General features: G+C 36.3%; 1 long non-coding RNA gene across 1 annotated transcript; it reads right to left on the reverse strand.

Moving 5' to 3' along the window:
• Positions 1-10,396: 10,396 nt before the first annotated feature.
• LOC144434433 (uncharacterized) lies at positions 10,397-23,427 on the reverse strand. The gene is made up of 3 exons (XR_013480824.1): positions 23,337-23,427; positions 11,555-11,688; positions 10,397-10,501 (listed from the first exon to the last, which is right to left on the reverse strand). It is a non-coding gene; the product is annotated as an uncharacterized LOC144434433 (long non-coding RNA).
• Between the last annotated feature and the right edge of the window lie 959 nt (positions 23,428-24,386).

The raw sequence follows: 24,386 nt of genomic DNA on the forward strand, positions 1-24,386 counted from the left end.
AGTCCCACATGGGTGTATAGTATTCCAAGTATACCATCAACGCCACATACCACCCTCAGCAGCAAATGTTAAACACACCTTTCTTTTCACGAACCGCGTCTGCTTCACACGCTTTTATTGTTGAATGACTGAAATTTTACAAGGGTTTGTGTACTAATGGATTTAACATGACATGGAGCCAAAGTTTTTAGAACCATTACTCCTAATTTAGGGTAGCTCTGGACTTGTATGCTATGTGATATGTACTCAAGGATGGAGAGCATAGCCTTGTAGACCCATGGTGTATAAGTCCAGAGCTGGAAGAGTTTGTAAAGAACACAAGACTATATAACCACCAATGTTACAGAACTTTTGACAAGAAGAAATTTTACATCAGATCAGTCAATGACAGATCACTAGTACTAATTTTGAAGGTCGAGTCAGAATCAGAAATTAGATCTCTAATACTAAGCGTGCAAGAAGTATCAGTACTTTGTTTATCTTTGGTTGAGTTTTGACTTTTCCTACTTGCATGATCTGTCCAAATTGATGTAGTAGTGCTAGAAGAGCAGTTACTAGCATTACTGTAATAACTGCTATTTCTTGATACTGCAATTGTAGAATTCGAACTTGATGTACCACTGTTAGAAAGACTCCGAGGTAAGGATTTTGTTGTCTCATATTTTTCACTGTCTGTTTTGTCCGAAAGGGCATCAGAGCTCAGTTGTCTTTGAGGTTTCTGCGTTTTTGTTATTGATGATGTTTCTTTTGTATTTTGTTGTTTTGCTTTTCGATGATCTGTTGAGTTCTTTTCTTTATATGGTTTGGTCTTTTTCGTGTTTTCTCGATGCAGCTGCACACTTTCTCTTGTTTTTTTTTCTTCACATGTTTGGCTTGTAGATTTGTTCGTTTGATGATTGCGACGCCGATTTTTGTTTTCCAACAGCTCTTTTACCCAGTCATGATATCGATGGCGGACACACTTGTGTCCCATTCTGAATATCTCAGAGATGAAACATCGATAGCAATGAACATCCCTCCAGTAACATGCAGGCCATCGTTTATCTGAGACAAACAAACAAATATAAATAACCTTTTCATAGTGTATGTCATCATTATGCAAATTAATATCCGTCTGTTTGGATGTGTTTTTCGGTCAGGCAATGTAATACTACCAATTTTGATATTGCAGTGTTTTGTCGATAACTGAATTCGTGATGGATTCTTCAGTCAGTTTTGTTGTACACGATGTACTTTGTTTTGATCACAGATACGAAACTAAACTTGTTACAAATTTAAGCATTTCAACAGGTTTGATTTACAAATGTTATACAGTAAACAATTCGAGAACTTACATGTTGCAAACGTGAGCACCTCAATATCGTATTGATTGGCACCCTTACCAACAAGAGTTGGGAACAGGCTCAATCTCCCTCTCGTGTTGGGTCGCCCACGTTCCAATAACCATACACCAAATATTTCCCAGAAGTAAGGGCTATCTTCTTTTCTCATACCAGCTATGGGACCAGCAAGTAGGGGAAATCTATCTGTGTAAAGTAAAGAATGTCCCAATGACATTGTAGCAGAACTAAACATTGAATTCAGTTTGTATATTCAGTGGACATCCTTTAGAAATTGTTTATCCATCATGTTAAAGCATTCTTTATTGAAGCCGATGTTATCATAGTTACAGTTGTTTTTGTTCAGTTATAACAATGATATGTTTGGTATTACTTCTGTTGTAGACATTTCAGAGAATATCCCCACCAACTTTCAATCTATTAATCTATCAATCAATCTATCATTCAATAAGTTCCAAGATTTATGATAAAACTAACGATTTCAAATCAAATCTAACATACCATTTCTTGCATTGGACACTTTTCATACACACACGCAAAGACACATGCATCAAATACACTTTATCAAATAAATGCGTATGAAAGTTTTGACCTTTGACCAAAAATCACGTTTGAACAGTTTTGTGAAAGGAATACCATACAGTTATGTAGATACTGCACATTGTACCTGACAATATTGGTGTATACCAGACTATGTTGGTGGTGTTATTTACCTGGTTTAATCGATGCCATGGTGTTTGTAAAATGTGTTTATACAATCTGTTTGTGCGTTATTTTCCTTTTCCAATAACCAAACAACGTTGCAACATTTCTAAATTATATATAAACCTGACTTCCTGTTTGATCGTGTTGTCCAACCAGGAATGAGTACTTCACTTCACATTCATGTTTACAGAAAGTAAGTTTCATCATGTGATCAGAACTCACCAATCAAGTCGTTGAAATCCTCCACTCGATATGGTCTGGGAATGTATAATAAGTTTCTGATATTAGCTTTAGCCCGCTTCTTTAATTGTACCAATTCTTTTCGCTGTTGGACAAACATTTGTTAATTGGTGAAAATGACAATGACGTATTGCTTTCCTATACAGGCTATAGATGAAAAAAACAGCAACTTAGTTTAACATATGTGCATTCACTTTGTAAACGTCATACTTCTGGGAATAGTGTATAGAAGATAGAGTTGAAATAAGAGTATGTTTTCTGGACTTCTTTCAAATGTTGTATACTTCAGTACGGTACTCCAAATTTAGTTTTGATATATGTAACAAACTTAGGCCAACACCAGAGGACCTACACCAGAGGGCCTACACCAGAGGGCTTATACCAGAGGGCCTACACCAGAGGGCCTATACCAGAGGGCCTACACCAGTTTGTTTCAGACCCTTAAATATTCCCAATCAATGCTAAATGTTGTAGCATATACATTACTTAAAGTACACCGGTATTACAATATGGAACTGTTTAAACCCCCCCCCCCCAGTCCATGAGGCAATCTCAGTCCAAAATTGGTTTCCAGTAGTTTATACGTTTCAATAATTAATCGATTGTTTTTATATTATTAGTTGTATTGTCAGATTTTAATAATTCCTTTCATCATTTATTGCTCCCTAATGTAATCTAGCCAACTCTCTGTCCATTTACCAAAGTGAAAAATATAATTCTAAATTTATCAATTTTTTTTTTCATTATCATTTTATGGTAATGTCTATTCCATGTTGCTTCCATTCCAGACAAGAATATCACTTTTACACTGTATTTTCTGCATGAGTTGTGAATTTCTATATCTAGGTAGTCATTAAAATTATTCAATTCTACAACAATGCGTACTGTTTTGTGGTTTGGATGTACTCGTGAAAAAAGAATTAATATTTATATTTATATTTATATTTATGTGCGACTCTTGAAATATGTAAATGTTTACAATCTCCGACAGCTTAGTTTTTTTCTAAAGTGGCGTTATTTGTGGTATTAGAAACTCAGAGAGCGAGGTGAGCGGAGTTTCTAATACCATAGATGTCTAACCCCAACAAAGCAAAGGAAGCTACTGTGACTTGTAGAGATAGGATAATGTTAGTGAACCCACGCCAATGAAGACAGTCTTAGATTTCAAGTATCATTAGCACAATCAAATTTAAGTTCATCCCTTTACTCTAACTTACATAAGATTGACCGTTTCATAAACTGGACAAAACTGCCTGCACCTTTCATTTCATATATTGTGCAGTTTTACCGATGGCTGTAACGTATACATCAACAACACGATGTGGAACATATAGTCAATGAATTGGTTATGTCAGTAGATGCCATAAACACCATTTTGAAATGCATAGCGGCTAATTATAAACTATATCACGTAAACTACCAGTCAAATATGTGCGATTCCAGATTCATGTGACGGTTTCAGTCACATGGTGCATATTTGACAGAAAGCAGAATTTATCGCAAGAATTTCCCTAGTATTTTGCCGAAACGTTAACCCCGGCCATTTAGAAAAATTGAGTGAATAAGTCATAATACAGTTAGGGGTAGAATGATAGGTCCCAGGAATCGACGATTCCCGCGTTTTATACATACAGTTAGGGGTAGAATGATAGGTCCCAGGAATCGACGATTCCCGCGTTTTATACATACAGTTAGGGGTAGAATGATAGGTCTCAGGATTCGATGATTCCCACGTTTTATACATACAGTTAGGGATAGAATGATAGGTCCCAGGATTCGATGGTTCCCACGTTTTATACATACAGTTAGGGATAGGATGATAGGTCCCAGGATTCGATGATTCCCACGTTTTATACATACAGTTAGGGGTAGAATGATAGGTCGCAGGATTCAATGGTTCCAACGTTTTATACATACAGTTAGGGGTAGAATGATAGGTCCCAGGATTCGATGATTCCCACGTTTTATACATACAGTTAGGGGTAGAATGATAGGTCCCAGGATTCGATGGTTCCCACGTTTTATACATTACGTATATACATACAGTTAGGGGTAGAATGATAGGTCGCAGGATTCAATGGTTCCAACGTTTTATACATACAGTTAGGGGTAGAATGATAGGTCCCAGGATTCGATGATTCCCACGTTTTATACATACAGTTAGGGGTAGAATGATAGGTCCCAGGATTCGATGATTCCCACGTTTTATACATACAGTTAGGGATAGGATGATAGGTCCCAGGATTCGATGGTTCCCACGTTTTTCGCGTGGGTCTCCAAAAGATCTTGTTCCGTACAAAGTGTCGAGAAGTTGACTCATTCTTACAGGTCATATAGAATCAAGTAACCATATCCGTATAATTCTAGCAGTAATGTAAAGTTGCCTGTTTAAAATGTCACCGAACGTTGGCAACGTGTACATTTGTATTCTAGAACAAGGAGAACATAGGACGCCATTCGAAGTGTGGAGGAAAGAACACAGAATTCAACTCCCAAAAATACGCAACTCGAGACATTAACAAAACTTTACGCTTATACCGCGTGGGAAAATGAAGAAGAAACAGACCATTGTCGATTGATTTCCTGGAAAACAAGAATTCTCAAATTCTTGTATTATTTCAAGGGACCAGGAACAAGTGTTAATCAACGGTTGGGGTTCGAACCCATTCAAGGTTTTGATTAAATTTACCACGTGTTGTAAGTAAGAAGAGTGTCGGACAGTTTGACTCGATCCACCGAACAACGGAGGTTTTCCCCGGGTGATCCGGTTTCCTCCTGCATTAACACTGAATCTTCTTTCTGTTATTGGGCAATATGTCTAGCTGTTGTATGGTTTATAATAAATAAATAAATAAATAAATAAATAAATAAATAAATAAATAAATAAGATAAAGTTTGAAGATATTCTTGGAACTTTTATTCTGAGTGAAATATTAGACATTCTCGGCCTATTTCATTAACTTTTAATGAAGAAATAGTTTAAAGTTTATTTATTTTCTAAAGCGCCTTTGCTATTTATTAATATTCAAAAATGGTGTACATACAATAGATTTAAAAGTATGGTAAAACAATATAATAAAGCTAAAAACAACAAATTGGTTATAATAATCACAAAAAGGCTAAAATGACTACTTAGTAAAAGACACTTGGTAATAAATTAATACAGCTTATAATATTGTTTAAACAGATGTATTCAGACCCAGAATTTATGTTGTCATATTCATAAAGAAAACCTTCTGAAATAGTTTTCATTTATTTACTAATTGTGTGCACTAACATAATCTATAACATGCGATATCATAATGAGATTGTCCAGCGAGACGAGTGAAAATGAAGCAAACACTACAAGCACGAGTGCCAATACCCCTGAGTACCCACACTGGAACTCACGTGGCGTGGGGTTCTGTTATTATTACATATGTTGTTAGAATGCACGTCAGGAACCTAATATTCACTCAGAATAAAAGTTTAATTAGTGTAAGTAATCGCTGGTACATAATTATGTAATAATATACAGAACGGGCACTACTTACTAAGTATCAAATAAAAACACTATAAAAATTATATAATTCGAAGTCGACTTGACTTGACTTCATCGACCCAAGGAGGTTTAAGATACCTCCAAAATAACGCTACCATTATTTAAACGCAGCAACAACTGCCATTAACAACAACAACAACAACAACAACAACAACAACAACAACAACAACAACAAAATATCAATCCTAACTAAGTTTGACAAAAGACGGTCGAAGATTGGAATGGGCACATAATGTTTCTACATCTGACATTGTGGCGACACGTACGCAAATTAGGAATATATTAGATATACCCACATCCACCGGACCGCCCGATACAACAGATGCTCGTATGATATTATATACGACATGATGTTACATATAACTTACTGTGTGGTGAGTGTATTTTCATATGCAACCTTCATATTCATGGCTGAATGACAATCCAGTAAAACACAAAATGACCCACTGGTATATGAAAAAAATTTAGCCGCCATCAAAGCCTATTTTCTCCCAATATCAATTGTTGGCACAATAGTCTTTAAGATATCGCGATATTTTCCTCCAAGATGATGGGACTTGATAGCCTCGTCATTTTGAATAGCAAATGAGGACCCACAACCTTTAAAGTATGAGGTCACATAGCAGAGATTCTAACATGCATAGCGGTTTAGATACCAATGGTAGTGACTCCAGACAGTCGTATGTTACAATAATCTCTCACTATGAACAAAATATGTCAAACTTTAAGAAAACGGTTCAGAAATATGAAGGCATTACACTAAAACTCTTATGGCAGCGTGATAAAAACATTGACAAAGTACAAGAGTGTCTACGTCGATTTAGAATGTAAGATTAATATGACGCCCACACTTGCCAACTTTTCATCAAATCTCAGTTTATTTAATAACTGTCCAAGACTTACTGTGTAAAAAGCGCCGCGGTAACTTGAAGGCTTCTCTGAATAAATGATATATCAGCTATCAGCTATAACCGTAGGGAAGAATGATTCCTTGTTTGTACGTACTTCAAAGTTTCTTATTCTAATAACCGGATAGATTATACCTTGCAGTAGATGAAAGTAGATGAAAGATGAAGCTTTATAATGATAACCCTGATGGGACGTTTATAGTGGCCGTTTCTGTACGCATCTATTTCAGATGTATACAGTGAAGTATAGACTGTGTCCTTTTAATAGATCACCGACGTGAACACGTCTTTACATGTGAATCATAGGGTCAACAACCCACTATCTCCCAAGTGTAAGTTGAACTCGCTTTAATCCTAACAACAGCAGTTCGATACTAATCATGTGTATATGTAGTCAATATTTTGCCAGTATTGAGCATACATTTGGTTAGCCTCCATAGGGACTGGATAGTCGAATTTGAATTACCGAGTTCTCGTGCGAACAGAACACTTGCCTGGTCGATCGTAACCTAAGACGGAGGTTAGTGGTTTTCCCTGTATATCGAGAAATGGGGGCAGTGATACATTTGAGTAAAGACACCATGAATGTACAAAATGTACGTCTAGAGCTCTCTATCTACACTTTTACTGTCTTCACAAATGATGCGTTCACGTTTGATGGAGTAGATGAATTATAACAAAATTGGGTAACCACTGGTAAGGTAGTACTAACAGTGGCGGATTGGGCTACATGTTATGACTTCCTTCCATGCGCTATTGGTAACTTGAACGATCTGGAAAAAATTGTCAGACATTGTCCTAAAGAAGACCGTATTGAATAGATTCTTAGATTCTGCAATACTACCATTGGTGGCGCTTTATGTCACCTCCTCAAAGCAGTTAGTCTAGCTGATAGAACGCGGATGTTCTTCCGATCCGATATACGACGCACGACCGAACATCGCTATCGAGGATGGCAAGCCCTCACTGCGAACTTCGTTCGCTTATCGTATCGGAAGAAATCCCGAATGTCTAGCAGCAAGACTACAAAGCAGTGTGAATATACCCAGACTACTTCAGAGGTCTAGAGAAAATACTATCCATGCTGTCAGTAGCATAGAACAGAGTACAACTAGGTATTTGTGTCTTGCAATAATAAACTCTTGACCAAACAGACCTCAAGTTTTATATTAGCTACTGGAAATGTTTCATTTCACACACACACACACACACACACACACACACACACACACACACACACACACACACACACACACACACACACACACACACATATACACACACACACACACTCTCTCTCTCTCTATCTATCTATCTATCTATCTATCTATCTATCTATCTATCTATCTATCTATCTATCTATCTATCTATCTATCTATCTACGATTTTTATCGCAAACACTTACCAAAATAAGATTAATCAATACTGATTTCAGTCAAATTGGATTTCAAATAAGTGTGTTCATCAAGGTTATCATTTAAATTTATCAGAAAACCCCAAAAATGATGATTCTTTTACTACTAACATTCACGAGACAGACACCATCGTTTCCTACTACTGTACGGTAACAGATTTTATTGATGAACGGAGTAAAGTAAGAACGGAAGGACATAACTGTTACAATGCTCTCACGATGCCAAGAGTTATCTAAATCGGTACTAGAGCAAGACATAACTATATGTTATGAATAAACACAATACAATTATATCAGTTTTGTCGAGTCATTTTTCATCTTTCAGAGCTCTTTGTACAATTTAATATCGTTTTCGACAATATGAAAATCCTGTGTCGAATTCAAAATCTCCTATTTTATAAAGTGGTGATATAGACGTACAAAAAACTTAGGTCATTCTTTGGGAATTGCTAAAATACCAATAACTAGATATAGAAGGTTGATTTTATCCATTTTATGCAGACCAGAAAATAATTTTTATTTGGATTTATTTTGCCATATTGTGTGTACAGCTACATAAATAGGTTTACCAACAGGTGATTCAATACTGTCACAAACAATTAATATATACTGTTCACCTAGGGGGGGGGGGGGTACTGTAAAAATCTCGTTCAGTTCCATGTGTGGAAAATATAAGATCCAAGGGTAAATTTCTGTGAATTTGAACACTTTTACGCCCAAATTTTCACAGCAATTCATAAACTATATAATTTCTTCGATTTTGTACTAAAATTCTGGTTAGACACACAAAGTGCAAAAACCTAGAAGTTGTGTTCAGCCATTTTGGCGGGAAAATTCATTGAACAGATGTGATCACGTGATTCGAACACCTAAAACTGACATTCGTAGAATGATGTAAATACTCATGGTTTTTCATCATGATATTCTTCGCTTTCTTTTAAATCTATAAAATCTATACTATTTATCTTTTACAAACAAGTTTTTCTTACATTAGACTATCAAAATTGCAACCACAAGACAAATTTGTTAAATTAACAAATTAATACAAAACATGATAAAAATTTGCCACAATCTTGGCTTTAACAAATTTCTCGCCTTTCCACTTTACATCAGCTGAACTTTATCATTTTTAGTGTAGCGATCCTATAATACAAAAGTCTGTTAAAATCAATAAATGTGAATAGCATGTAATCAATACATGTCTATGCTGTCAAAAAACACCGTAAAAGATATACATTTGTTTTAAGGTATCATTACGAATATTCCAAGTGACATTGTCGAAACTAGAGTCAACATTTCAATGTCAACACAGTAGCCGTGACAAATATATATTACATGTATATAATAGATGCCATACTGTCAGTTTATGTCCAGCAAATGTGAATGGTTTGGTTCATATAGACAATAGGAAGGTGCAAGTGGCAATAGACTGGTACGTGTACGTGCAAGTAACACACATATACGTGACGTATGGGCACGTACACACAAACACTTACACACTCGTTCCCCCCCCCCCTCTCTCTCTCTCTCTCTCTCTCTCTCTCTCTCTCTCTCCCTCTGTCAATCACTTTGTGTCAATCAATCAATCAGTCAGTCAGTCAGTCAGTTAGGCAATCAATCAATCAATCAATCAATCAATAACATGTACCGAAGACTCGTATATTTTATCCAAAACACTACTACGATCGAACATTTTTTACAAATCGGTGACCTGACCGATATCCATTGACATTGATTATCGTACAAATACAGTATCCTATAATATTTACTCACGATATCTATAGCATACCCATGATGAGTTGAGCTGTATGAAAACCAAGTGACATGCCATTAAATGTCCATTATCGTGATGTATGAATGCCGATGGCAGAGGAGAGTTTTAGCGTTTAAGAGTAGTGATAGTGATAGGACTTCGAAGATCAACATGACAGAATAACAAGGGGTGACGCAAACATATTATACAAATAATAGAACTAAGTTAAAGCAGAGCAAAATCATCGCCATCCACTTTATCCCCACGGTATGGTTTGACATTGTAGAGCTTTCATCTCCTGAATCGACTGCCAAATCAATGGCCGTTGAATTTGACACTCGAGCTGACCTGGCAGTCGTCGTTTGAGGAAACGCTGTGTCTTCAGGGGAAAGTAAGTTTTCGATTTCAAGGGCGGATTTTCCGTTGCAGTTGTCTGTAGTACAACATACAGTGCACTCCCCGTGGATTCCCGTCAGGCAAGATACGGTATCACGTTCACAGTGGGCACTGCATGCACGGACTACGGATGACACGATTTCGTGAATTATTCCAACAGTAACCTGTGACATGGAGAAAATTGTGTATTATTCCAACAGTAACCTGTGACATGGAGAAAATTGTGTTAGTGTAATATCTCATAGTTAGTGCATATACATTGACAGAAGCTGACACAAATATTTGATAGCGTGTGTATATCCACATCCAGGAGCTGGCACACTGATATCTACTTACAGCCTAACTTTATTCTTATAATGTAATCGTATGATATCAGTTATAACTTGGAATGTGGCACTAAGTAACACAACTACTTACCATTCACACGTTTACAATCTAGGTTCTCTGCCTATTTGGTTTGTTCACGCTAACAAAAATAGGCCATGCTATCTTGACAAGTATTTGATAACACTGCTGTATCATATAGTACAGTGTATATATAAAGATGCCTTCTCAAAATCCATGTTTCAGTTAAATTAATGTATTGTAATTCTAAATCGTCGCCTTCATGTTAATGGAAATCTGAAAAGTACACCCGTTCACTATATATCACGTGTACATATACATATATCACCATGGCATTGCCCCACGGAATGTCATCAGTATAAAACTTCTACCATTAGACTTTTATGGATTATCATTTCATATATTCATTTTGTGGCTGCTGGCTACGTTAGAACCATGGATCATATAGTGGTAGATGCGATACGTAAAGTAGCTAGTGTATGTGTAAACACACATATCCATATATCGGTGTATTAGATAACGCATCTTACAACGTAACGTTCTCAAATGTACTCAATGAATACAGAGAGAAATAGAACGCCCTTGCTATCTGACCTTTTACCGACCTTTTCAACATTAACATTTCACTTCATTTACTTCATCCTATTTTAGGTTGCTTAGAATAAGATGAGGTCTACACTGATAACCAACTGTACTAGATTAATATTGACGCAATACAACGTTTCAATTTTAATACCCCGGGGGTAGAGTCGGGTCATTCAATTAACCGTCTGTTATCAAAATCACTCACTTGAATAGTAAAATTTAAATTTGTTGTAACTCGGTTTCAACACCAAACTAGTCACGGTCACTCTCAATATGTTGCCATTCTTTTCTTCAAACGTTCATATTTTCTATAAGTTTAATTCTCACCAGGCAAAATCTATCCTCACCCTCCACACACTGGTGTGGATAGTTGGTATCAGTCTCACATAGGGGGTCCTTCTTCCCGAATACACTTTTACAGACATGGCAGGAGAGGGAATGGATTCCCTGATACTGGATAGCTGGAAGAAAAAAAAAATAGCTACCCTCAGTAGGATAATTTCATCAGGGAGAAAACATATGCTAACATGGAAATATTCCGACTCCTCTAATATGTTGCTTTAGCAACGCAGGCCTTTTTTCCCTAATCTAATTTGATTAAGATCGAATACATCGCAGGCAGCAGGTCTTTTAGTGTTAAATTTGCCGTCAACACTATTCTTATATTCCTTGAGATCTCCAAGGGAAACACTCTGTAAAAACTCTGTTCCTTTCAATCAATTGCAAGACCTTGATAAAGGTTGCCGAGATGTGTCGTTTTATAATTACTTTTGTTAGCCAAATACTCCATAAGGGACTGTTCATAAAAATGACCACAGAGGCCTAGGGGTTGCTGTTTTGACAGAACATTGTCCTTTCCTCCCTAACAAATCCTTACATGGCTATGTTATGACCGATTTCAAAATGATCCATAAAAAGATGTTCATATAATCAAATGACTATAGTTGGCAGCGAGGTGTTGTGATGTTCAACATCGTCTCCCAAACAAACCATTACATTACCATGCTATTTACAGCCAATGCCAACATATACAAAAGAAGCGGCCATGTGCGTTTATTTTGGATTTTGGATTTTATTATTAAAGTAAAATAAATTACTGATTTTCTACCAGAGAACATGAAAAAGCATAAAGAAACCCAATAATTACAAAAGCTCCGCAATTATTAATGTGTAAAACGTTTGTTGTTCGTACAGGAAGTGATTTGTAAGCAAATTGAGTAAACGTAACTAATGACTTTTAATGCTAAGTAAACACATGTAATAAGCTAAACTCCTTGATCACGATAGATGTACCTTCTGTAACTTAGAAACTGAAACTTTGAGGCATCTATTTTATGATTGCCAAATTGTTAAACAGATCTGGATCTTTATTATTAATCTTTGTAATACGAATTTCTCAGAAAAAGAAATATTGTTAGGTGTTCTTACCACAAACCCTAATGTTTACGGTTTGAATATTATCTATTTACGGACTATACTAAGAGATATATTTATAGTTGCAAAGTGAACAAAGTTGAACCAAATCATCACTGTCCTTGCTGAAAAATTTAAGTACTACAAGAAGCTTCTAGAATGTTATGAACACGAAGCAAAGACAAAAAAAGATAATAGATAGTCTTGAGGACTTTTTGCAATACAACTTGCAGTCAACTTTTTGTTATCTCTCCTTTTACCATGATTTGATCTAAATGTAATCTATACTTGCTATAGTGAGTTAGGCTCTTCTTTTTTCCTCTACTTTTGCGGTTTTGGCTTTTTCTTACTTTTTCTTCCTTTGGTTTTGTAATGTTTGTATTGTATTGTATTGTATTGTATTGTATTGTATTGTATTGTATTGTATTGTATTGTATTGTATTGCATTGTATTGTATTGTATTGTATTCGAAAATTAAAAAATTAAAAAAAGAAAGAAAAGAAAACAAGGCTATTTCTACGTGCTGATGTTTCAATGTTTTCAATATATTAGGAAGCTATCTATTGGTGCATTCAGACTGGATTTGATATAAAACAGATCTGTCAATCATAACACCTCTTAATGGTGTTTTTTCAACAACTCTGTATCTAGACCGTCACTCGTTCAACAGATATCTGAACATAAAAATGTTGAAATTCTACTCAAAAAAATATCAATGTTTTAGGTTTCGAAAACTTCAGTTTACATTCGAGTGTCGTTTTCCAACATGAATCCACTACCAAAACGCCCCCCCCCCCACCGAGATAATAATGACTCCACCCTGATATTGATCAATCTTCGTCATATGTCGTCAACAGGTTTAAAATAGGCCTTCAAACTGAGAGCGGTCCGTATTGTGTATGCAAAGAACATACTAATGAAATAGAAAGCTGAGCAGATTGGACTCTGCGACGCAAGACTTAAAAGTTCTACTGAATATTAGATGTGAACAACCGACTATAGTGATTTATTTGTGTGCCGTTAAATGTCAAATCGATAGACTAGCGGCTATAACATAAACCAGATCTGTACGAGTTATGGTAATCGAAATTTGTTTCCTTCGCTTTTATTTCTCTCTTCAAACGCATTCCGTCATACATTGCCAAGGGCATTCATTTGTCTCCGGGGAAACCTTATAAATTACACATATCCCTAGAAATACATGGTAAATTGTGTATGCTGTTTTATGACATATGTTAACCTTTATTGAAGACCTGCAATCTTATGGCTTTCAACTTACGTGGGCAATATAAGGTGAGGTTGATGACAGACAGACAGACAGACAGACAGACAGACAGACAGACAGACAGACAGACAGACAGACAGACAGACAGAGGAATAGAGACAAAGACAGAAAAACCATGCACACACAGAGAGAAAGAGAGAGAGAGAAGACAGACAGACAGAGGAATAGAGACAAAGACAGAAAAACCATGCACACACAGAGAGAAAGAGAGAGAGAGAGATAGAAAGAGAGAGAGAGAGAGAGAGAGAGAGAGAGATGCTCTTAATGGTGAAGACTGTGTTGCAAAATAGCGATACGGTGAATATCAAGTTGAACCTATTTTCGTACATAGAGAGAGGGAACACAGGAGCGAGAGATGACGTCAGAGGCAATTGACTGATTCAGAGGAACTGTGAAAGAAAGGACTTTTAAGAGGAAAAAAAGAAAGAAAGAAGGAAGGAAGGAAAGAAAGGCTGTCAAGAGGCAATTGGCGCCCAGGACAGAGTCAGAGACATGAGAATAATTAAAAATCGAAAAAAACATGCATTTGAAAAATATTTTATTGACTTGTTGAACTAGCCATACGGAATGGTTATTGTATAGCCATCATACAGACGAGAATACTTTATCTCAGAGTTTATAGTATAATTTTAGTAAGCCTACACAATACCCCATTCACATTTTCATGAACAACCTATTTTGTAATGATGGTGACAATGGTTCTGTTGAATTTCCAAAATGATTTCAATAGTAATTAAAAGGAAACAGTGTGTGTGATGCCGCCTCCGAACAGCAATGAACAAGTGAAATATACACAATTATTATTAGTTGTTATTACCCGGGTTGTGAAAAGGGTAATTTACAGCATCGAAGTGTTTCCCTCAATTATAGTGTTGTCACTAATCTAGTAATTATTGGACAAAATAAAAACTTATAGACGATAAATTGTTTGTAAATCCGTTGAACTCAATTTTGGTTAGTACGTGTCAAATTAACGGAGTATGATAGACTGAAATATGCCGCGATAATCGTGCCAATACAGAACATGTTAGTTTCTCGGAAGTTTCATTAAGAACGAACTTTAATTTCAAGAAGAATCGATATTGCCCTTCAGATTGCATTTACGATGCCTTCAAGTCAGGAAATGAATATGGTGAAAATAAACACACATATAAAGGTGTGCGGAGAATATTACCTTGAAACGTGCTTTTAAGATATTAACTTCGTCACCAGATGTTTTTGTAATAACATGTACTCATTTCTGTCGTCGAACTTTCACCTTTCACAGTACATGTAAGGCGGCATTACATGTAACGGAAAGAACAACATATAAATATGACCCTCTCCTCCACCCTCCCCTCTGTCACTGTCACTGTCTCTGTCTCTGTCTCTGTCTCTGTCTCTGTCTCTGTCTCTGTCTATATATGTCTCTGTCTCTGTCTCTGTCTCTGTCTCTATCTCTGTCTCTGTCTCTGTCACAGTTAACGTCTTCGTCCAGACACTGAATTCACGTGATATCTGTTTAAAGAAGATTACTGCCGTGACAGGAAAACTACGTGGATATTTACATTTTATGACGTCTTTATTTTAGTATACATAACGGTCAAAAATAATCTAGGTAGATCACATGCTGCTTGGTACAAAAATTTAATGTACTTTAACATTTGGTATTTGCCAAATTTGCCCGAGGCACTCCAAAGCACTGAAGTCACGTACACCCTGTTGTTTAAGTTCTATGACTGTGAACGACACTCGGACTGGTATGTAAATGATTCGCCTTTACTTCAGTTACTCTATTCATAGACCTTCGTTCCACCATCTGGTGGAGGGTCTATGCTGGTTGGTGGAGGGTGTATGCTCTATTTCACTAAGTAATTTATTTGGCATGTGGTGTTGGTGTTGTCACAAGAATCACAAAAACCAAAATATTCAGACAAGATATGCCATAAATTTATAATAAAAATATTTAATATTTGTATGGGACCGTTGACTTAACCTTTACAAACTTTAAAATACCAAGAAAGGAAATAACATCACTTATTCAGACAGTCCTTCAAGCATTGTTGCTTCTTTTGTGACGCAGCACAGGTATTACCTTTGAACTGATATCTGATAACGTAAATAAATATTTGAATCCGCCGCCATTACCAACTAACTGTCTGTTCTCGTGGCCTAGTTCTTACAAATCTACATTATTCTTTAAATTAAAAAAATTTGTTCTTGTACACTGAAGATGGTACACCGTGGGTTGTACTTGTTATGACGCACCGCTGTGCTTTATTGCAGTAATGTGGTAAAACATAATAACGGTATGTTTATATTAGTGTGTTATAGGAATATGCCATTAAACAGGACAACATTTCAAGAAAACCTTTCCCTAAATAATCAATATAGTGTGCTAGTCATTCAAAATGAAACTTCATGCACTGCTTTGATCATTTATGAACACTTCGTACCTTGGTAAATGGGCTATGTGTAAATGTTGTTAAAGTGGTAGCATTTCAGTCGCTACTTGTTACAATATGACCTGTGACCTTCATTTATTTCCTCAATTTTCTCAACATTTTCCCCACTTCCTCTCATTTCAAGGTAACACTTAGCACTAATGTCGTGCATTCGCACAAATTAAGACAATTATGCTTTTCGACGGCTTCAAAGTGAATTAGTCTGCCCTTTCTACAGTGAAAGGTAATGTCATTATATGACGTCACAAAATGTACATGATTTTTATGGGTGAAAAAAGGCGGGAAATGCTATTGATCCTGAAACATGCTAACTAGTAGCAGAGTGTCCATTAAAGGGCACACACCGAGTTTACTTGTTTTAAGGCGTACTTTAGCTACATATTTGAAAGGTAGTACCTACTGAAGCATACTTAACTACCACTTGCAATTGACTGAACCCAACCCTGGTATTAATGATCCGATGACGTGGTTTATTATACGTATATAGTGTGGAGGAAATCCCTGCTACGAAATCAACTATTCTAAAAGCGCTAGCCAGCTGACAACTGTCAATGTCCAAAGCAAATCATAGAAAGCATAGTCGAGTTTCTATACAGTATCGTTACGATTTATACCTTCACTCACAGTCTAGTTCCTATACAGTATCGTTACCATTTATACCTTCACTCACAGTCTAGTTCCTATACAGTATCGTTACCATTTATACCTTCACTCACAGTCTAGTTCCTATACAATATCGTTACCATTTATACCTTCACTCACAGTCTAGTTCCTATACAATATCGTTACCATTTACACCTCCACTCACAGTCTAGTTCCTATACAGTATCGTTACCATTTATACCTTCACTCACAGTCTAGTTCCTATACAGTATCGTTACCATTTACACCTCCACTCACATAGTCTAGTTCCTATACGGTATCATTACCATTTACACCTCCACTCACAGTCTAGTTCCTATACAGTATCGTTACTATTTATACCTTCACTCACAGTCTAGTTTCTATACAGTATCATTACCATTTACACCTCCACTCACAGTCTAGTTCCTATACAGTATCATTACTATTTACACCTTCACTCACTGTCTAGTTCCTATACAGTATCGTTACCATTTATACCTTCACTCACATAGCCTAGTTCCTATACAGTATCGTTACCATTTATACCTCCACTCACAGTCTAGTTCCTATACAGTATCGTTATCATTTATACCTCCAATCACAGTCTAGTTCCTATACAGTATCGTTACCATTTACACCTTCACTCACAGTCTAGTTCCTATACAGTATCGTTATCATGTATACCTTCACTCACAGTCTAGTTCCTATACAATATCGTTACGATTTACACCTTCACTCACAGTCTAGTTCCTATACAGTATCGTTACCATTTACACCTGCACTCACAGTCTAGTTCCTATACAGTATCGTTATCATTTATACCTTCACTCACAGTCTAGTTCCTATACAATATCGTTACGATTTACACCTTCACTCACAGTCTAGTTCCTATACAGTATCGTTACCATTTACACCTTCACTCACAGTCTAGTTCCTATACAGTATCATTATGATTTACACCTTCACTCACAGTCTAGTTCCTATACAGTATCGTTACCATTTATACCTTCCCTCACAGTCTAGTTCCTATACAGTATCGTTACCATTTATACCTTCACTCACAGTCTAGTTCCTATACAGTATCGTTACCATTTACACCTTCACTCACAGTCTAGTTCCTATACAGTATTGTTACCATTTATACCTTCACTCACAGTCTAGTTCCTATACAGTATCGTTACCATTTACACCTTCACTCACAGTCTAGTTCCTATACAGTATCATTATGATTTACACCTCCACTCACAGTCTAGTTCCTATACAGTATCGTTACCATTTACACCTTCACTCACAGTCTAGTTCCTATACAGTATCATTATGATTTACACCTTCACTCACAGTCTAGTTCCTATACAGTATCGTTACCATTTATACCTTCCCTCACAGTCTAGTTCCTATACAGTATCGTTACCATTTATACCTTCACTCACAGTCTAGTTCCTATACAGTATCGTTACCATTTACACCTTCACTCACAGTCTAGTTCCTATACAGTATTGTTACCATTTATACCTTCACTCACAGTCTAGTTCCTATACAGTATCGTTACCATTTACACCTTCACTCACAGTCTAGTTCCTATACAGTATCATTATGATTTACACCTCCACTCACAGTCTAGTTCCTATACAGTATCGTTATCATTTATACCTTCACTCACAGTCTAGTTCCTATACAGTATCGTTATCATTTATACCTTCACTCACAGTCTAGTTCCTATACAGTATCGTTACCATTTACACCTTCACTCACAGTCTAGTTCCTATACAGTATCGTTACCATTTACACCTTCACTCACATAGTCTAGTTCCTATACGGTATCGTTACCATTTACACCTCCACTCACAGTCTAGTTCCTATACAGTATTGTTACCATTTATACCTTCACTCACAGTCTAGTTCCTATACAGTATTGTTACCATTTATACCTTCACTCACAGTCTAGTTCCTATACAGTATCGTTACCATTTATACCTTCACTCACAGTCTAGTTCCTATACAGTATCGTTACCATTTATACCTTCACTCACAGTCTAGTTCCTATACAGTATCGTTACCATTTATACCTTCACTCACAGTCTAGTTCCTATACAGTATTGTTACCATTTATACCTTCACTCACAGTCTAGTTCCTATACAGTATTGTTACCATTTATACCTTCACTCACAGTCTAGTTCCTATACAGTATTGTTACCATTTATACCTTCACTCACAGTCTAGTTCCTATACAGTATTGTTACCATTTATACCTTCACTCACAGTCTAGTTCCTATACAGTATCGTTACCATTTATACCTTCACTCACAGTCTAGTTCCTATACAGTATCGTTACGATTTACACCTTCACTCACAGTCTAGTTCCTATACAGTATCGTTACCATTTATACCTTCACTCACAGTCTAGTTCCTATACAGTATCGTTACCATTTATACCTTCACTCACAGTCTAGTTCCTATACAGTATTGTTACCATTTATACCTTCACTCACAGTCTAGTTCCTATACAGTATTGTTACCATTTATACCTTCACTCACAGTCTAGTTCCTATACAGTATCGTTACCATTTATACCTTCACTCACAGTCTAGTTCCTATACAGTATTGTTACCATTTATACCTTCACTCACAGTCTGGTTCCTATACAGTATTGTTACCATTTATACCTTCACTCACAGTCTAGTTCCTATACAGTATTGTTACCATTTATACCTTCACTCACAGTCTAGTTCCTATACAGTATTGTTACCATTTATACCTTCACTCACAGTCTAGTTCCTATACAGAATTGTTACCATTTATACCTTCACTCACAGTCTGGTTCCTATACAGTATTGTTACCATTTATACCTTCACTCACAGTCTAGTTCCTGTACAGTATTGTTACCATTTATACCTTCACTCACAGTCTAGTTCCTATACAGTATCGTTACCATTTATACCTTCACTCACAGTCTAGTTCCTATACAGTATCATTACCATTTATATCTTCACTTACAGTCTAGTTCCTATACAGTATTGTTACCATTTATACCTTCACTCACAGTCTAGTTCCTATACAGTATCGTTACCATTTATACCTTCACTCACAGTCTAGTTCCTATACAGTATTGTTACCATTTATACCTTCACTCACAGTCTAGTTCCTATACAGTATCGTTACCATTTATACCTTCACTCACAGTCTAGTTCCTATACAGTATTGTTACCATTTATACCTTCACTCACAGTCTAGTTCCTATACAGTATTGTTACCATTTATACCTTCACTCACAGTCTAGTTCCTATACAGTATCGTTACCATTTACACCTGCACTCACAGTCTAGTTCCTATACAGTATCGTTACGATTTATACCTTCACTCACATAGTCTAGTTCCTATACAGTATCATTACAGTTTATACCTTCACTCACAGTCTAGTTCCTATACAGTATCATTACCATTTATACCTTCACTCACATAGTCTAGTTCCTATACAGTATCATTACCATTTATACCTTCACTCACAGTCTAGTTCCTATACAGTATCATTACAGTTTATACCTTCACTCACAGTCTAGTTCCTATACAGTATCATTACCATTTATACCTTCACTCACAGTTGGCATCCAGACTAATAGAAAACATGCCTCGACATTACCATTATATACTAGACTAGTTTAAATATGTAAATATGTCAATATTTTCACTTCAGTTAAAAGGGTTATAAACTCAGCTTATATTGTATTAAAGCTGCACTGGCTGCAACTAGGAAATTTTCTTGTCATCAAGCATCCAAGGATATATTCGCTAAATTGATTCAATTTCTAAGTAAATACTTTTTCGATTGCATCCATAGGTAGTAACAGGTTTAACTCTTTCAGTGTTAATACCTATATATGGCATTATCGCAAGCCAGAGCACACATTTCTACGTTAATAGTTTGACTTGTCTCACTCGTCACACATTTCTGTTGAAGCAACGACCGGGCCGTAAAGAGGACTGTACTTTACGACGTTGATATATGGTAGTGCTTATTAATTATTCAAAATCTAGGCGCAATTTAGGAAATACACTTTCAGTCACAGTGATCGGCACTGATTCTTTCGCGGCGTGTCTCGAGAACGATTACTTTTTGTATGCAAAAATCCAACCAACACGTTCTTGTAGATGGAGGCACTGATTCTAGGGTACGTACCATAAAATACAAATTCATTACATTTTAATTATGTGTACAGCTACACTCGCGAGTTTACCTGCAGATGATTAAATGCACATGGGGGGGGGGGTGTATCATATTAAAAGTAATGCATTATATTTAACAAAACAGTTTCAAAAAATGGACCAGTTGCAGACACTGTAGCTTTCTCGACTATCTGGACAGGGTTGATTATCGATAACTTGTTGAACTGGTCTATATGCCACAAGTAAGGCAGTAATGTAAAATTATTTTTTTTACTGCTAGAGATCAAATAGCTCGTCTGTATTAATACCTATCCACATGAAGTTTTTATGAAATACTGTATATACCTTGAAGGCGTCCATCGTGTTGGAGGAAGGATGTGAACAAATTGAGGTGATTTTTACTCACAACACAAATGACATCCATTGATGCTTAATATGATAGCCTTGAGGAGAAAGAAAGCTGGTGTTACGAACTATTTATGTCAGTGTAGGACACGAAAACCACTGTTTTCATTCTAAAAAATACATTTATCTGGAGAATTTCTTGAGTAATATGTTTTAAACTATCTGACTTCACACTGGGATCCATATGTTGCATCTTATCTTTGAATTCACGATATGAAATTCACTTTCAAATTGCATTCAACCTCTTGACTACCCTTCATAAGAATGAAAGCATCTACAATTTTAAACCTGACCATTCCTATGTAAGAATGGAAGAGCCCACAATATCAAATCACGTTGACACAGTCTAAGCACACTGGACAGTTTTCATAAAAAGTAAGTCGATGGTTTTCCATTAAAGCGATAACTCTCCTGGCCACACAATAAGTGAATCTGACAAATTTGTATGAGGTATAAATGTCACTTTAGAATATTACTCGAAATTATCTTCAAAAGTAGGTCAACACGATTGTAACGTTCAAAGTTGGTTATGTCAATCAAAATAATTAGAGAGTGCATAACATTTTGACAAAAAATACATGATGTGGAAGAAGAAAAGGAGCAGTGTGGTATAGCGCAATCTAATTACTAATAGGCAGTCTAATGCTCTTGTATCCCGCACTGCACAGTGCAGACGACAAATGAACGAAGTAATTTGAAAGCACTCAGAAATTTTGCGTGACGAAAGAAGGAGATGTTTTCTTGTGTGATTGGTACAGTATAAAAGATAACTACACTAACAAAACATACTTGAATACAGAGGACTGTACTACAGGTGTAGACAAAGAGCTTGCGTAGAATTTACCGGTAAATATTACAAGTGTATTCTTTTGATTTGAGTTTAAAACGTCTTTAGATCGGACTTTTTTTCCTTTTTGCATCCGCTTGTGAAGATAAACGGACACTAAAGGAAGACACTAGTGTGAATGAATCATCTAAATGAATAGATCTGAATAGAAATATAAGCCTATTCAACCTTCACTTTAAGTTGTTGATATGTTCTGTGAATACGATAAACACCTAATCATCTTCTAGCACCTCAGGTGAGGAAGTGTGTGTACGTGTGTATGTATTTTTACCTCATAGATTTTTCTATGGCAAAGACATTCCAATAACGTGATATATAATATGTGTACCCTGTTACTATAGTTCACATCATATGTGCGTCGATCACACCAGTTATTTGATCATTTGCCGCGTTTATAAGATGTAGACATATTATAATACTGGTATTTTGTCCTAATATAAAGCCATATTTGGTAAACAATACGTTTTTACAGGTACGCTCAATTACAATACACATGTAGTAGAATTGAGTGAGGTACATCCAAAGTTCCCAACTTTTTTTTTGCCTCACCCTACTATGTACTTACATTACAAAACTTAAACGTATCTATTGTAAACAGTAACAATTGTGGGTGGGTCAAACCCAATACTTCCCATGTCATAAAGGCAGTTACATCATTTTGTTTTTTTATATTCTGAATGACACATAGATAAAGTTAATTTGAAATTCATTTTTATGTTCTGACTGATTGGTTGTCAAATTAGTTGTGGAATCTACATTTTGAGACACAGCTTGAAATGCGACCACTATACCTTATCGTATACCGAATAGCACTTTGGATCGTTATGAAGTAGGTATAGTGGAAATCAATTTGAATATAGCACAGCGAAAAGGTCGTATTTTGTACAGAAAAGTAAAGTAAATAGAGGGAAGTAATGATTTAACTTACCCAAGAAGAACGGTAGAACCAACGAATAAACGCTGAGATGGTGCATTGGCAGTCTCATCGTGTATTGTGGCTACACTGGATGTTTACTGATACGTAGAAAAAAGAGTATTTCAACCAAGACTTATTAAATATACCTTCAGCTGACCGTACAAATGCCTTGGGGAGCGACTCGCGTGGCCAAATAGGCATATAATCAAATCGACTCGACGATCCCAATTTGCCGCCACATTAAAGTAATTTCATAGCATCAGTTAACTAAGCACAGAGACTCCCTCGAAGAAGAGATGTTTCAAATAGTAAATTTCCAATATAAAACCCACTGAGGCGTCCATACAGTACTAACTAAACTGAGCAAACATTTGAATCAATAATGTTTGACGTGAGGAGGCGGTATTCACCAATCTCACGACCACGAGTTAATTTCAATTTTCAAGTGCAGGTTGACAACCTGATTCTTGGCAGGATACTGAGATTTTTGCATCTGCGACAAAAACATTCCACACTTTGCTTTTGGCGGCTCCACTTGTTCTCTCTCAATCAAGGATGACGGAGTGAATGTCAATAACTACATAGCATATGCCAAAGCAGAACATTACAACTCCCTTTTCTTTTTTCCAGGACCATATGGTCGTTAAATCACTGGCGTGTGACGTCTAAGAAATTGAATGACTGAACGTGTAATCTTCTATAATTCACCAAAATGCCAAAGTGAGAAATAGATTTGACAGATGAAAGAATTATGGTGCCCATGTTACAGGCAGAGTTGTTTGATAGTACAAGTCACGAAACGCTTCAAGTACTTTAAGCCGAGCTAACCTCCCTGGAGAATAATGGTCAGGTCGATAACATTGATAAGTGAACGAGAGTGAGAACATATCTAGGTATGAGTGCCACTTCGGATTTAGTTTTTTACGAACTTTGAGAGAACTAGTGTGTGTGTATGTATATATATGTGTGTGTGTGTATGTATGTGTGTATGTATGTATGTATGTATGTATGTATGTATGTATGTATGTATGTATGTATGTATGTATGTATGTATGTATGTAT

This window comes from Glandiceps talaboti, chromosome 4, assembly GCF_964340395.1.
Source record: "Glandiceps talaboti chromosome 4, keGlaTala1.1, whole genome shotgun sequence".
NCBI classification, from domain to species: domain Eukaryota; kingdom Metazoa; phylum Hemichordata; class Enteropneusta; family Spengelidae; genus Glandiceps; species Glandiceps talaboti.